The 17,824-nt window shown below is 35.1% G+C and overlaps 1 long non-coding RNA gene across 1 annotated transcript in view; it reads right to left on the bottom strand.

The window, feature by feature from the left end:
* Nucleotides 1–10,849: 10,849 nt before the first annotated feature.
* LOC106005110 overlaps nucleotides 10,850–17,824 on the bottom strand; it is a 70,883-nt gene continuing 63,908 nt past the window's right edge. Inside the window, exon 3 of the long non-coding RNA XR_001178270.2 lies at nucleotides 10,850–11,182. This is a non-coding gene — a long non-coding RNA (uncharacterized LOC106005110). The remainder of the gene's footprint in view (nucleotides 11,183–17,824) is intronic.

The raw sequence follows: 17,824 nt of genomic DNA on the forward strand, positions 1-17,824 counted from the left end.
CTTATGTATAGAGCAGCCTATATTTAAACCATTCTTTACTCTCCCTTCCCCTCCCCCCCAAATTTTAGGTATAGTGTCTTACTTTACATCCTCTTATTTTGTGAATCTCCTGATTTTTATAGATTCACTTAATTTTACTGCTTTTATGCTTCCTACTTCTCTTACTCCTGCTTATATTCTTTCCTTTAACATTTCTTATAGCGCTGGTTTAATGTTCATGAATTCCTTTAACTTTTATTTGTTTGGGAAGTTCTATCTCTCTCTCTATTCCAGATGAAAGCCTTACTGGATAGAGCATTCTTGGTTGCAGGTTTTTTTCTTTCAGTACTAAAAATATGTTATGCCACTTTCTTCTGGCCTGCAAAGTTTCTGCTGAAAAATCAGCTGATAGCCTTATGTAATTTTCTTTGTACATAATTGGTTTATTTTCTCTTGTTGCTTTTAAAATTCTCTCTTTATCACTGCTTTTTGTCATTTTTATTACTATGTGTCTCAGTATGGACTTCCTTGGGCTAATTTTGTTGAGAATTCTCTGTGCCTCCTGGATCTGGATTTCTGTCTCCTTCCCCAAATTTAGGAAGTTTTTTAGCTATTATTTCTTCAAATAATTTTTTTTCTTCCTTTTCTTGTTCTTCTCCTTCTGGAATCCCTACAATGCAAATGCTATTAAAGGTGTCACTGAGTTCCCTAAGACTATTCTCATTTTGTATAGCTTTTTTTTTTCTCTCACCTGTCCAGCCTGATTATTTTCCTTTAATCTATGCTTCAGGATGCTGATTCATTCTTGTGCTTCATAGTCTACTATCTGTTCCATCTAGAATATTTTTTATTTCATTTATTGTGTTCTCATCTCTGATTGGTCTGTTTTCATCTCATTGTTAAGGATCTCACTGATAACTTGGACTTTTTTCTCAAGTCCAGTGAATATGATCATTACTTTAAACTATTTACCAGACATATTATTTATCTCTATTTTGCTTAGGTCTCTTCTGTGATTTTGTCCTCCTCTTTGGTTTGGGACATATTGCTCTGTCTCCTCATTTTGTCTAACTTCCTGTGTCTATTTCTGTGTTTGGAAAGTCAGCTATGTCTCCTGCACTTGAAAGTAGTGGTCTTATGAAGAAGAGGTCCTGTAGTGCCTGCAGTGCAATGTCCCCTGTTCACCAGAACCTGATGCTTCAGAGGTGTCAACTATGTGTGTTGCATGTGCCCTACTGTTGTGCCTAAGCCACATTTGTTTTTAGTACAGTTGTCTCAATGGCTCTCTTTGCTTGTTGTGGGCAGGGTTTGGTTCCTGTGTTGTTAGTGGTCCAGTCTGGAGTTACCCTGGACTTGAGCTGAGTTAGACCAGGCATTTGCCAGAGACAGTAGCACCAAACCACAGGGTGCTTTCTGTGTGTTGCCCCCTGAGAAATTTTCATTGGTGGGACCTGAAGTTATACCCAATGTCTTCCCCCAGCCCACTGCTGGGGCCACAGCTGGAACAATGTATGTGGTTTTTTTCCCCTCTCTCTGGTGCAGGAGTCAATTTGGAGTATACTGGCCCCTCAGGGTTGCTTGCACACTGTCAGGCCTATGGCACCACTTTGAATGGGCACTGGCCAAGGGTGTAATGGATAGGGCAGGTCCAAAGGAGAACATGGGGGCAGGGTATGCGATACCAACAAGGTCTGCACTGATCTGCTGTGGGATGGGGCCTCCAACCACCTGGGAGAACTCCTGCCCAGTCCATAATAGAGGGTGTATTTCTTTTGGAGTGGATCATGCTCTTAGCATTCCAGGTGGAAAGTGCTTATATTGAGCTGGTTCCTGCTGTATCCAGGCTTGGGGGCAGGGGAGGGAAATGGCACCTACCAGCTGCTTTGTTCCTGGAGAAGTCCCTCAAAGATCCCTGCCCCTCCAGCACAAGCTCTAAGATTAGTAATAAATCTTCATGCATACCTCAGGAATTTTTCTTTTTACTTAAAACGTTAAGATGGTTTCCCCTGGGGCACCTGGGTGGCTCAGTGGGTTAAAGCCTCTACCTTCAGCTCAGGTCATGATCCCAGGGTCCTGGGAACGAGCCCCGCATTGGGCTCTCTGTTCAGCAGGGAGCCTACTTCCTCCTCTCTCTGCCTGCCTCTCTGCCTGTCAAATAAATAAATAAAATATTAAAAAAAAAAAAAAAAGATGGTTTCCCCTTCCTTTGTGGCTTAGGCCTTTTTCAGACTATGCTGAAAAGTATGGAAGGGCAGATTATGCACAGTTTTTAAGAACATGGCCGCTGGAACTAGATTACTTTGGTTTAAATTCTACCCCTGTTATTTACTGGCTCTGGAAGGTTAAGCCACTATGTTTCCATGCCTCAGTTTACCTTCTGTCAAGTTAGGATAACAACCTACCTACTTGTAAGTTTGTTGTGAAGAGTGTGTATATATCTATATCTATATCTATATAATGTATGTGAAGTCCTTAAAAGGTGCTTGACATGCAGTATGCTTTTTGTTTCTAATAGAGCTAGTTTTATCACAAGGTGATGTATTTAAATCTCACAGGCTATATGATCTGGTATTTTTCTGGCCACAACTGAATATTTGGCCAGTTGTCAGAAAATTGAATTTCTTATCTCTAAAGAAGTGAAGAGGACTTAGGTTTTTGATAATCTCAGCCATACCTATGTAACCCAGTTACTATCTGAATTCACACTGCCTTTGAGTTTAAATAAAATTAGAAGGACTATCCATTAGCCCAAGTGCTATGTGAAAGTGGTTTGGCAGTTTCTCCTTCCAACATAATCACCTTCATCCACCTCCTCTGCTGCTGTTTTTGCTCACCTATACCCAGAAATCCTTATTTATTTCTTATTCATGCTTTCTCTGAGGGCATCACTTTTCCACCTGACAAAGCAGTTTATGAAGATATTTTTCTAAACAAGGAAGTTCCCTTCCCAACAGGAATTCTGATGTCAGTTAATAAAATATTATTTTCTCTATTTACATATATTACATAGTATATTTTTATCACCACAAAAATATGGATTCAAACATACTTAATCTATTTCACAAATACTTATTGAGGTCTGGTAGGGGTTTCTGAAATATCAACAATGGATCCTGCCCTAGAGAGATGTAGCTCTTTCTAGCCACAACAAATACAAGATCAAAGTGATAAAGGATGTGTGAAAAGTCCTGAGAAAGTGGTATGAGGGTTTAGATTTAGATGAACTACTTAAAAGGGACCAGAGAAATGTTTTCAATTACTAATTCCATGTTCAACTTAAAAATGGTTGGTTATAAGTCAGTGAAACCACAAAGACTATCTAGCAATACATGAGAGAGTAAGGGTTATATATCTCTCAGGGATTATAAAACTTGTTATAATTTTCAGCTTTCCACTCAGAGTAGTATCAGATAGTTTATAAAGAACTGAAATTTTATTGTCTATAAATTCTATTCAATTCCTATCTCATTCTAAGCATGTAACAAAGGCAAAATAATGATGACCATTTAGCCAAAATGTGTGTATTAAGAAAAAAGACAAATATTTATGCAAGGAAGTTGTTAACTTATAAAATGATATAATTGTAAAATATTAAAATGTATAATTAAGTTTTATATTTAATTACATAATTTGATTTTTCATTATTTTGGCAGAAGAATGATCAAAATGAAATGATTCTGCTAAATTAAAAGGACACCAAGAGGGGGAAAACAATGTAATCAACTTTAAATAAAGAACAATGGCCTGTAATTACAGGGAGGAAAGATGGAGACACGTGAAGCACTCCTAAAGCAAATTAGGTCATTAATCTTTTGACTAGTAAAACAAACAATATAGCTAAGTGAGTTATCTATCTAACTTGGTATTACTAATTGTAACAGTTCTATATAACCATCATAAAAGAAGACTGAAATACTGAATTCATTTTTCTCTTGTTATAGGCTATTGGCTTTTAGGATCTATATTCAGATGAAGAAGATTTCAGAGATACAAGGGATTTTAGAGGTAAATTTTTCACTAAGAACAGTTATCTCTGTTACTATAACAACTCTGATAGTAAATTAGCATAAATCCTTTTAACATTAAATGTTTATTTAGTGCTGAATTTTAGGGAACCATATGGTCACCACCCTCCTAGGGCTCATTTTAGTAAAGAGGACCCTACTTTCAGACTATGCAGCCCTGTTTCCTTTTTGAATGACTTTAAATATTGAATTTTTTTTCTTTTATTGAACTAAAATCTGTGTCCTTAAAACCTTTATTCAAGGGGGCTCCTGGGTGGCTCGGTGAGTTAAAGCCTTAGGCTGAGGTCATGATTCCAGGATCCTGGGATTGAGCCCCGCATTGGGCTCTCTGCTCAGCAGGGAGACTGCTTCCCCCTCTCTCTCGCCTGCCTCTCTGCCTACTTGTGATCTCTGCCTGTCAAATAAATAAAGTCTTAAAAAAAAAAAAAACTTTATTCAAGTTATGCTTCTGTAATCATGAAAAATAAATTGAATCTTAAACCTTATCCTACAGGCAGAAAAGGCCTTTGAAAAATTACTCTATCAAAGTCACTTAAAAAATGTTAATAGGACAAGGCCAAATATATGATACTGAAGCCTACCATTAGTAAATTCCTTCTTAGTTTACTTCATTTTCTGCATACTGAACAAATTTTTTACAGAAACATGTTCATTGGTGATTAAAAAAAAATACATAACAAAGAAAATTTAAGAAAAATGGCAGTTTCATGCAATATTATATAAATATTTGATTTTTTTCAGCTAATGTTTACATAAGAATATGTGATCTTCACAGAATATTAAGTGGAAGAAAAAGTTGAAGAGACCAACTAGTCGCATACTGAACACATGAGTTTATCTTTAATTCCCTCACAAAATCCCACTATAATGCCAATAATTTTTAAAGTCATAAAATCAAAAGGATAAAACATGGAAAACATGATAGACAACAAGAGGTGATAAAAATAAAATTCTGAATTTGAAAAGTAACCAACATAGCAGAACAAAAGAATGTGGTTTAGGGAGCCAAAACATTAGCTGATTGACACCATATAATCCCAGAAATACTCATATTACAAAAATAAGGCTAAAAGTAGGGGTACAGGTAAGACTAAAAACACAAGGATTAATTGGGACTCCATATATACATGTATACATACTTACTTTTATTTGCCTTTATTTAAAAAGAGGAAATGATAAACCAAAGAAGAGAAAAGTAGAGAAATGCCTTCAAAATTCTAAAGAAGAAACATTCCCTACCTAGACATCTATGCCTGGAAACTATCAATCAAGCGTAAAGGTAAAATAAGGACATTTTGGACATTTAAATCTCAAAAAGTATACTTTGATGAATTACATCTCAGAAAGTCATGGAAGCTTATGTTCTACCAAAACAAGGGAATAAACTTTCAAAGAGCAAAGCATGAAACCCAGAGAAAAGGGGAACCAAGTCAGGAAAAAGATAAAGGTAATCCTTAGGATGACTGTGAAGGGAAGAAAGGCCCAGGAAGCCAGCTGAACAGCAGACTCAGAGAGTAACTCATCCACACTGGAGCATAAGATCAGATGGCTCCAGAATTACCACCAAGATAGGTCCTCCAAATCTGTCTCCAAGGAAACAATGAAACATGGCTTATGTGTTTGAATGATTAATAAGCAATTTACTTAATGACAGTGTATTAAAAACAAAATAAATTTAAAAGTTCTCCATTAAAACAAAAAATTTTAGAAGAAAATAAAACCATAATATACTGAAAAGCTGGATTAGAAATGTTTATATAATCATCATAATGAGAGACACTATATATTTACTTCTTAAAAAATTATGAGAGCTGCCTGGTTGGTATAGTCAGTTAAGCATGCAGCTCTTGGATTCAGCTCAGGTTGTGATCTCAGGGTCATGAGATCAATCCCTGTATCAGGCTCTGTGCTCAGTAAAGTCTGCTTATAATTCTCTCTCCCTTTCCCTTTGCCCCTCTCCTCCAAACTCACTCTCTCTCTCTAAAATAGATAAATAAATCTTTAAAAAAAAAAAAAAAACCTATGGCATAATAACATGGGAGAAAACAAAGTGGATGTGGTCTATGTATAAGTGGAGACTAGATAGTACTGGAGCAATACAGCAAATGCTCATCTTGAGTAAGGGACAGGGGAGGTTAGGTAGGGAAAAACACACAGGGGGCTACACAACCAGGCTCAGAGAAATCCCAGATGTGGAGAAATGTTATAGACAAGATATTAACCAGAGAGAATGGAACATAACAAACCCACCTTGTTTTTCTAAATATAGATATTTTCACAATATTTACATATCCACCTTATTTATCTTAAATATTATAGACAATATATTTACCAAGTTCCCAGGTCAGTTTTCTATAAAAGACCAACCATAAAAGCTGTCAATGGCAATCCATTCTCACTCAGTTCTGTTTTCACCTTCACCTAATAAACTTTCACTTCACTTAACCATTTTGTGTCTGCGAGATTCATTCTTTGACTGTGAGACAAGAACCCTGCAACAATTTCCCACAATAAAAAGTCAATAATTCTTAAAAGTCACATCATCACAGTAAAAGTCTGCTATTTATAAATACAAAAGTAAGTTTGCCCCCGCAAAAAGAAACAGTTAAATAGTAGTTGCTTCTAAGTTTGAAAAGAATAGATCAAGATACCTCTAACTTCCATTAGAAACCTTGAAGAACTATTTGATAAAGTGTATTAAAACAAATGATATTTGTACAATTTTTTGGACTTAATAAAAATTAAATCTAAAAATTACCTCTAGGGGCACCTGCGTGGCTCAGTCAGTTAAGTGTCCACCTTAGGCTCAGGTCATTATCCTAGGGTCCTGGGACTGAGTTCAGCAACAAAGCTGCCTGCTCAGGAGGGAATCTGCTTCTCCCTATCTCTCTCTCTCAGATAAATAAATAAATAAATAAATAAATAAATAAATAAATAAAAATGACCTCCAAATATTGTGTGCAAAAGCCCTAAAAGTAAGGACAAGAAATATATACAAATGTCAATGAAGTTTATATATAATTTGTTTTGTTACAATTTTCTTGGTGAGTCAAACCTTCTTTAATAAACACACACTACTAATATAATGAAAAATTTTAAATAAAAAGGAGCAAACGAGTATAACTTGTTCTTTGAACACTTGATATTTCATAATATTTAGCAGATTATTTCTATGTACATAAAAATCTACTCCAGTTTCTTTTCCAGAATTCTTTTAGAAATTGCTGTTAAATTCATTATTTTATTCCTAAAAATTCCTAAAAAACTTTGCCTACCCTTATCTAACACATACCCTTTACACAATCGAAACAGCTGCTATCTATCTATCCTGTCCATCTGCATTCTGCAGGGACTTTCAAAGTCACAAACTGACCTGTGACCATGATCACAAGCTCTTTCATACCCTGGGATTCAGTTTAATTAAGACTAAATATTTGAACTTAAAACAACTTATCACTTTCTTATTTATCTTTTCATAGTAGTCTGGAGTTTACACTATACTTTCCACTCTGAAGAGTCCTTTTAATGGGACACAGTAAAAAATCAGTGCATACTTATGTATTTTTACTGTGATTATTTAAACTTTTGAGAGTTTTGAATTGTTTCTCTTCAAATTCCATATAGATTATTAGCAAAAGTCTGTTTATGAAAAGGGAAAATTTCATTTTTAAAAAGTTTATCTTATATAATAAAGCCTTAAAATATCAAATACCCTGGGGTACCTGGGTAGCTCAGTGGGTTAAACCTCTGCCTTCAGCTCAGGTCATGATCTCAGGGTCTTGGGATTGAGCCCCACATCAGGCTCTCTGCTCAGCAGGGAACCTGCTCCCCACCGCACCCCCCTGCCTGCCTCTCTGCCTACTTGTGATCTCTGCCAAATAAATAAATTAAATCTTTTTAAAAAATATCAAATACCTTTATACTCTCATTCACATGCACTCCTTTACTCCTTTTCCTATCATCACTGTCTGAGCTCAGACTCTCATCAGTGTTCCTCTGGATTATTTCAAGTAACCTTAAAAGTGATTCCCTAGATGCTAAGATTTCCAAGCTATTACCTGTGTTTGGAGCACTGCTCCAAAGGATTTGTGCCTTCCTGCCTTCTGTATCTTCCTTATGCTGCTCAAAGTGTCCCAATGCTTGAAATCTTCTTCCCTATTCCTATAGCTGTAACTCAAATTACTAGATCATTTTCTCATGGTCTAGCTCAAGTTCCAACCCCATGAACCATACCCAACTTTTGTTGCTTGGAATTAGTCTTGCTCTTTATCTATTTCCCCTCTAAAATTTTTTGTACCTTTATTATTATTTCTATCTCAATCTATTTCAAATTATATATCATCTTTGAGTCACCCAAAATATCTAGCATAGGACTTTATTCATGGCAGAGGCACAATCAATGTTGGGTTAAAGCTCAAATGGACAAAGGTAGATCAAGTAAAAAATACCTGATAATACCAAAAATGAGACTAGAAGAAGACTATTTACCTTGCAACCATTGTAACTCTTATCTTTTCATAGAAATTTCTTTATTTTTAAGGGGATGCTTAGGTGGCTTAGTCAGTTAAATATTTGCTTTTGGCTCAGGTCATGATCTTGGGGTCCTAGAACAGAGCCCCACATGGGACTCCCTGCTCAATGTGGAGCCTGCTTCTCCCTCTCCCTGCTTGTGCTCTCTTTCTCTTATGTTCTTTCTCAAATAAATAAGATATTTAAAAATATATTTTTAAATTTACTTATCTCATAGGTACTTGGCAATTGTTTAAATTTCAAGATCTACTTATTAGTTTAGAGAGATGTTAGTTCACATGCACACATTTATTTTTTCTTTGATTCATTTTTCCTTCATATGGGAAATCTATTTTTCTGTTATCTAGATGAAAGAAAATTAGTCTGTCCACTGAATTGAATAATGCCTTAAATAAAGGACAAGTAAATGTCTGGATAGCTGTACAATTCTACTGTTGCACTCCATTTCCTTAAAGAGCATTTTAGGGAAATGAATGGAAATTATCTCAAAGGGCTCCAATGCTTTATCATACTTTTGGCATTTAATAAAAACAGGTAAAAAGGAGAGCAAACCACAGTGTGAACTTCAGGTTATTTTTTCACTCTGTCACCAGAACTCTGTTACCAAAAGTATCAATAAATAAAAAACAAGTTTAGAAACCAATAATATCAATAATGATCCCATAATTCAACTTTTTAAAGTTGGGTTTCCTTCAGTAAACTCTTTGACATCAGCCTCAACAACTCCTTTCTAGATGTGTCTTACCAGGCAAGGTAAAGAAAAGCAAAAATAAACTATTGGGACTACATTAAAAAATAAAATTTACATAATAAAGGACATAATCAACAAAACAAAAAGGCAAAGTATTGAATGGGAAAAGATATCTGAAAATGATATAGCTGACAAGGGGGGTAATATCCAAAACACATAAAGAATTTATACAACTCAACACCAAAAAAAAGAAAAGAAGAAGAGGAGGAAGAGGAAGAAGAAGAAGAAGAAGAAGAATCATCCAATTTTTAAAATGAGCAGATGACCTGGATAGAAATTTTTCCAAAGAAGACATCCAGATGGCCAATAGACACATGAAAAGATGCTCAACATCACTCCTCATCAGGCAAATGCAAATCAAAACTACAATGAGAGATTACCTCACACTAGTCATAATGGCTAATATCAAAAAGACAAGACATAGCAAGTATTGGTGAGGATGTCGAGAAAAATGAATACTTCTGCTCTCTTGGTGAGAATGTACAATAAACACTACTAGGTATTCACCCCCAAAAAATGAGAATAGCAATTCAAAAAGATATATCCACCTCTATGTTTACTGCATCATTTACAATAGCCAAAATACAGAAGCAACCTAAGTGTCAATCAACTGATGAATAGATAGAGAGAATTCGGTATAGTTATATGATGGAATATTATTTAGCGCTAAAAATGAAAAAGGGCTTGCCATTTACAACAACATGGCTGGAGCTAGATAGTATTGTGCTAAATGAAATAAGTCAGAAAAAGAGAGGGGTGCCTGGGTGGCTCATTCAGTTAAGCATCTGCCCATGTCTCAGCTCATGATCCCAGAGTCCTGAGATCAACTGCATTGTTGGGCTCCCTGCTCAGGGGGCGTCTGCTTCTCCCTCTGCTCTTCCTCCTGCTCGTGCTCTCTCTCTCAAATAAATAAATAAAATCTTCCAAAAAAGACAAATACTTTATGATTTCACTTATACATGAAATAAAAAAAAGAAAAAGACAAATGAACCAACAAAAGCAAAAACAGACCCATAAATACAGAGAACAAACTGGTGGTTGCCAGAGGGGTAGGTATGGGAGGATAGGCAAAATAGGTGAAGGGGAGTGGGAGAGGTACAGGATTTCAGCTATGGAATGAATAAGTCACAGGGCTAAAATGTACAGCATAACAAAATATAGTCAATACTAATATAATAGTGTTGTATGGTGACAAATTGTAGCTATACTTGTGGTGAGCTTAGCATAACATATAGAGTTCTCAAATCATTATGTTTTTCAGCTGAAACTAATGTAATACTGTATATCAACTATATTTCAATAAAAAATTAAAATTAAAAAAAATTAAGTTGACCTTCCTAAGCCTCCAGTGAAAAGGCCCTGTTTTGACTTGATGAATTGCCATAAAGATGCAATTTTTAAGTGTCATGGTCTTTAGTCCACTAAAAATTTTACATATATAGTTAATAAAATTTAAGAAGTTTCCTGTAAGAGCCTTATTCAACTTAGATGCAGGTAAATTGCATTCTTTCATTTCCTTATTTATAGTATTTCTCCAAATTCTTGGGATAAAATATGTACAGAACATCCTCAATTCATTAATACATTCTGTATCAGCCAGGGTACTCTAAAGAAACAGATCCAAGATAATATAGACATAAATACAGATATATAGGATAAACTTTATTTTAACTACCACATGATTGTGGGAACTAGCAAGTCCAAAATCAGTAGGGCAGGCTGGTCAGCTGGAGACTCAGACAGGAGTTAAAAGTTACAGTGTTGAATCTGACATTTGTAGGGCAGGCCAGCAAACTAGAAATTCGAGCAGGATTTCTCTTATAGTATTTGGTAGAATACCTTTTTCTCCAGAAACTTCCAATTTTGCTCTTAAGACCTTTAGTTGATTGAACGAGGCCTGTGGACATTATGGAAGGAGAAAGTCTGATTATACTGATTATAAATATTAGTCACATTACTAAATACCTTCATAACAACATCTAGACTAGTATTTGACCAAGACACTGGGAACTTCAGTATAGCCAAACTGACACATTAAATTAACAATCACATATTCAGTCATTAAATATTTATTGAGTATCTCCTATGGGCCTAAAACTTCTCCAGACTCAGACCTTATCCTCAAGGTCACTGCATTATCATATGCAGGACAAGCAAGTAAATTAACAATTATTTATCAGTGTGAAGCACTATGTTGAGGTTAGATTAAGAGCATCAAATTCAGCCACAATGATTTTGATAACCATTACAAAAAAGTTAATGACTGAACCAAATTTTGAAGGAAGAAGAAGAGTTACTGAGCTAGGCAGGAGAAAGAGGAGAGACAACGCCATATACAAAAGTTATCTGCATGGGAAAAAAGATGCAGGTGCATTTGATTTGTCTAGAGCAAAGGATGCAGATGCCACTAAGGCAGAAAACTGAGCTGAGTAAGTGGTCAGATGCCACAATACAAAGGGCTTCATGTGCCAAGCTGTGCCATCTGAACTATATCCTGAAGTCTATGAGAATTCATCCAAAAAGGGTTATACATCAATTCAGCATATCAGAAAGATAACCTTGACAGAGATGGAGCTGGGGCCAGAGTTGGGAGAGTGAGGTGGAACTGAAAGCAGAAACCAGTTCGGAGAATAATACATAGCTGAGAAACTGTGAAGACCTGTAGCTGTGGAGTGAAAAGGAGGTGGAATAAATAGGATTAGCGACTACCTGATGAGGGCTGAAAGAGATGGAGACATGCGTGATAAAATCAGATTTTGGAGTTAGATAAATATGAGCCTGAGGGCGCCATATCATAAATCTTGGTTAAAGAGGTCAAGCATGATGAGAAAGGTGGAAGAAGGTAAAAGGAAAAAATGAAGTGAAAAATACTCAAGCAACAACTATTACATCTTTCTGCATTAAAAGCAGATTAATTAAAATGATTTCATAGATTTCTTCCTAATCCTCTAAATTTCCTTAAACATGGACAAACTATGCTTTGTGCAGAACAAAACAGGTTTCTTAATGCTCCAGGGTACATTTGGTACTTAAGAATTTACTTGCTCGGGCGCCTGGGTGGCTCAGTGGGTTAAAGCCTCTGCCCTCGGCTGGGGTCATGATCCCGGGGTCTTGGGATCAAGCTCCACACTGGGCTCTCTGCTCGGCAGGGAGCCTGCTTCCTCCTCAATCTCTGACTATTTGTGATCTCTGTCAGATGAATAGATAAAATCTTTAAAAAAAAAAAAAAAAAGAATTTACTTGCAGGTGCCTGGGTGGCTCAGTTGGGTAAGCATCTACTTTCAGCTCAGGTCATGATCCCAGCATTCTGGGATCAAGCCCCACATCGAGCTCTATGCTCAGCATGGAGTCTGTTTCTCCCTCTCCCTAAGCCCCTCCCCCATCCTGCCTGTCCACACATGCACTCTTTCTCTAATAAATAAAAATTTTTAAAAAAGAATGTACTTGCAAAAGAAATTGCTCTGCTAAAATTATTTTTTGCTTCCTTAGAAAAATGGACAAAACTAAAATGCTGAATGGATTAGGTGATAAAAAGGACAACTGTTAGCTTGCTGCCCAGAAATTTCACTCTGATAATTAAACTACAACAAAAACAACACATAATGAAATATATCAGAAATATGCAGAATCTTAAAGAAACAGTTAGTTGTATTAAGAAACATAAACAATGTGTCCACTTAGAATTGAAGCAGAAATAAGTTAATGCTGTAGAAACAAACATAGGTAGAAGTAAAACAAGCATTTCTCAAGGAGTAGGATGAACATCTGGTCTTCCTGGCATGTATATTCCTACTGCTGAGATGCATGAATAAAGCTATTAAAATCTGATGCAATTAACAATTCAAATTCAAACTCCTTTTCCTATGATTACAGATGCGTTACCAGGTCACATGCTTAAAATTTGGCTTCTGAAGTAAATATCTATTTTCAGTCTGTCCCATACCATATCTTCTTCTGCATAGAACACTCCACATTCCTGAATCCCTTTCTCTTTTTCAGGGAACCACTCCTTCTCTTCTTCTAGCAATATAATTCAGCACCCACCATGCTCTTAAAAACTCAGCCCTTAGTTATGGTAGAAAACAATAGCAAACTGAGCCAATGAATGCAGAAAAACAGTACTGATGACATCATTTAAGCCTTAGGTTCAAACTGTATTTGAAAGCCAGCCATACTTCCTAGACCTTTTAGTCACATTAGGTATTAAATTTTGTATTTTGCTTATGCCACTTTGAGTTTCATTTTTTGGAACTTGCAACCTAGAGCCCTTATATTATACACCATTATACTATGAATAGGGGATATACCCTATCTGTAACCTATCTGTGAACTTGAAGCTCTATACATGATGAGTTTCTGGCCTTATAAAAAATTAGCTGAAACATCAAAACTACAATACCAACATAAAACTCCAGTTAATAAAGCAATCAAGTCTGACCCTCCAGGCCATAAAAATCTATAAAAAGTGACCTGAAAAGAACACTCTTCTCAAATTATGGTCTTTTTTTTTTTAATTGCAGGTAGAACAAGTAGAGAAAATTTTTATCTTTATCATTTTCCAAGTTAGAGAAAATGGAAGTGATAGTTTTATCTTAATTCATATAGAGATTACTGGAGTTTAGCTTCCATAGAAAGCCAAGAACACTGCAGCTTCCTCCCCTATGGGAGATTCCCCCTCTCTTTTTTAATTTAAGAAAATTACTCCAATGTCTCATTATTGCATTACTAAAGCATTCATAAATTCAAGTCAGAGACAGGGTAGATGATCTTCAAAAGTAGAATAAAATAAACTAAATAAAATTTAGCTTAATTATGTATTAAATGTGCTTATGAAGGCATAGTTCAAAAACAAAATGAATTATATATGAAATTGAGTTATGTTGCTGCTTTGATATCAAAGCCAAAATGTCTTACGGAGTCCACATGTAGGGAGTTATTAGTAAATACAGAAAGACAAGTTTGATTATTTTTGACACTGATTATATTTTAAAATTTATCATAATTTTATGAAAAGTTTTATCCAATGGCAAATACTTGTTTTCCCCTTTCCTACTAGGTTTGACAACTTAAATCAATGTCTACATAATTCTGATTGAGATCATATATCATAATTTCAAATCAATATTCTTTAAATCTTGGGTAACAGAAAGTATTTATACCCCTACACAATCTTTCACATAATAAAAAAAAATAATGACATCCTCCTCAAATATTATATCATGTACTATACAACCTCATTATAATAGGTGCAGAAGGAATTTGGAGAGGAGTATCCAGTAAAAATAATGTGTCTATATAATCTTCCATGCTCAAGGTCAGGAGACATAGCATTTGAACTGTGTTATAACATATCATCAAGCAACAATAATGGGTAAATATGTTCCAAACAGAGAGAACAATGGTTCTCAATATGGAGAAGGGGGTATTCCATGAGACAATATTGAATGATGTCTGGAGACATTTTTGTTTCTTGAACTGGAGGGTGCTACTGGCATATAGTGGATAGAAGACAGTGGGCCTGCTGAACATCCTATAATGCATAGGATGCCCTACAAAAAGGAATTTTCTGGGCCAAAATGTCAACAATGTCAAAGTTGACAAACCCTGAGCTAGGGAAATGGGAAAAAGAAATAAATTAATGTGTTTATTATTATCTAGTAATTACCTATTAGTTATCTACAAATGACTACAAATTTAGCAGTTAAAACAACATACATTTATTATCTCTATGGATTTCTGTGGGTCAGAAATTTGGGGACAGATTATCTGAGTCCTCTGCTTCAGGTCTCTCAGGAGGCTACAAATCAAAGTGTTGGCCAGGGTTGAGGTCTCATCTGAAGATTTGACTGGGAAGGATTTGATGCCAAGCTAACATGATAACTATAAGAATTCAGTTTCTCAGATTGAGTTCTTCAGTTTCTGGCTGGCTATAAGCTAAAGGCTGCACTCAGTTCCTTGCCATATGGGTCTCTCCACAGGGAAGCTTCTTTCATCACAGCCAGCAAGGGAAACAGTCTGTTAGCAAGACTATCTCTAACAAAATGATGAAAAAAATAGGCACTCAATAATTTGTTGAATCTAGATGAAATAAACATTAGATATCTGATTGATTAAGCATCTTCTTTGTCTGAGAAACTACTAAGTACTCTGAAGCCTCTATAGATAGATATAGATATAGATTATACAGATATAGGTATAGGTTTAGGTATATGGCATAGGTATATGGCTAAAGGCTCTTGACAAAATAAACTATAGTTAACAAAATATTAAATACATAATCATCAATGAACTTTAGAAAAAGGCACATTAAAACCAAATCAAGGAGTGTCTGGGGGACTCAGTGGGTTAAGACTCTGTCTTTGGCTCGGATCCTGGTCTCAGGGTCCTGAGATAGAGCCCTGCATCAGGCTCTCTGCTTAGCAGGGAGCCTGCTTCCCCCTCCTCCTCTGCCTGCGTCTCTGCCTACCTGTGATCTCTCTCTCTCTGTCAAATAAATAAAATCTTTTTAAAAAATCAAAAGAACTATGAGAAAAGAGATCAAATATCTATTCAAGGACTTCTGTGTACTAAGTAATTTTCAAACATTATTTTTAGCAAATGCTCATAAGACCTAAAACAACTCTTATAACTCAACAATAAGACAAATTAACCCAATTATTAAAATGAATAAAGGATTTAAATAGACTTTTCTCCACAGTAAATATACAAGTAGAAAATAAACACATGAAAATATATTGAACATCATTAGTCATTAAATAAATACATATTAAGGCACAATGAGATATTTGATAGTCAGTAGCTATACTAATAAAAAAATAAAATGGAAAATAACAAGTTTTGAAAGTACTAGAGAAATTAGAACTCTCATACATTACTGATGTGAAGGTAAAATTAGGACTCTCATATATTGTTGGTGTAGCCCACTATGGAAAACAGTTTGGTACTTGCTCTAAAACTTAAATATTAAAGTAGCATTTGAGCCAAGAACTTTAGTCCTAGACCCAATAGTAATGAAAACATATGTTCACACCAAAACTTACACACATATGTTCATAGCAACGTTATTCACAATACCTATAAAGTAAAACAACCCAAATGCCCATTGAGTGTAAATTTTAAAAATGTGACATATTGTATATGTGTATGCATATATGTGGCAATCTATAATTTCATAAGACTTATTATAAGGACAGTGAAAAGAAGAAATAAATGGAATATTATTCAGCAATTAAATAAAATGAAGCTCTGATATATGCTATAAGAATGAATCTTGAAATATAATACTAAATGCAAGAAGTCATTTATATGAAATGACCAGAATAGGCAAATCTATGGAAAAGACAGATTAATGATCACAGTCTAGTGTTGAGGGGTTGGAAAAAATGGGGAATGACTGCTAATGGGTACAGGGTTTCCTTTTTTTTTTTTTTTAAGATTTATTTATTTATTTTGGAGAGAGAGCAATCACATGCACTCTCACAAGCCAGAGCATGGGAGTGAGGTGGCAGAGAGAGGCCAGAAGGGGCCGAGGAAGAGGGAGATAGAAACCTCAGCAGATGCCACATTAAATGCAGAGTCCAACTCAATGCTGGTGTAGATCCTACCATCCCTGAGCCAAAACCCAGAGTCAGAAGCTCAACCCACCATGCCACTCACACACCCCTAGGTACAGGGTTTCTTTTAGCAGGGGTAACAAAATGTTCTAAAAGTAGATTATTGTTATGATGGAGTAACCCTGCAAAGTTGCTTAAAAAAAAAAAAATCCACTGAATTGTATACTTTAAATTGATGAATTGTATGTAATTTTAATTGTAACTTAATAAAGGTGATTTTTCAAAATAGATGTAAAGCCTCCAAAGTTTGGCTCCAAATCCCTTGCTACTATGCCAGTTTGTAATCCACAAAGAAGATTAAAGTATAGTTATGTTAAAGAAAAAAATACTTTGTTAAGTAAATTCTATTCCTGAAAAATACAAAAGGTAAATAGCTAAACAGAAAAGGATAAATTCTCAACATAATTTTGTATAAGCATTTTTTCATTTAATTTTTTAAACTGTATCCTTAGAGGAAAAAGATCAGGTCTTATCTTTATATACCCTTTACTAATTTTCACTTAATTATAAAAAGCTATAATCTAATAAGCACTAAGATGTTCACTTCTTTATGTTCCCTATTAGAATTAAATTAAATTAAATTAAATTAAATTAAATTAAATTCTAGTCCATACTTTGGACTGTTCAGAACCAATATAAATTTTTCTTATTCTACATTCATTAGACCAAAATGTAAGCATGACTTTTATATTAGCATTAACCCAAAGTTAAATCCAATGAAAATAAGTTTTTTGTGGAAAAAAATCAATAGCAAATTCGTAATTACATTATCATTGGTCAGACATAATCCTTAAAATCTACAGATGATAATGAAAAGGAAGGACTTTTCATTATCTAAAATGATAATGGGCTAAAATCATTTCATTCTGGGCTAAAATCACTTAGCCAAAAACCATGAGTCTCAAAGGACTCACAAAGCTTCTAGT

Source organism: Mustela putorius, unplaced genomic scaffold (genome assembly GCF_011764305.1).
Source record: "Mustela putorius furo isolate JIRA1106 unplaced genomic scaffold, ASM1176430v1.1 tig00003834_pilon_pilon_pilon, whole genome shotgun sequence".
In the NCBI taxonomy this organism is placed as follows: Eukaryota; Metazoa; Chordata; class Mammalia; order Carnivora; family Mustelidae; genus Mustela; species Mustela putorius.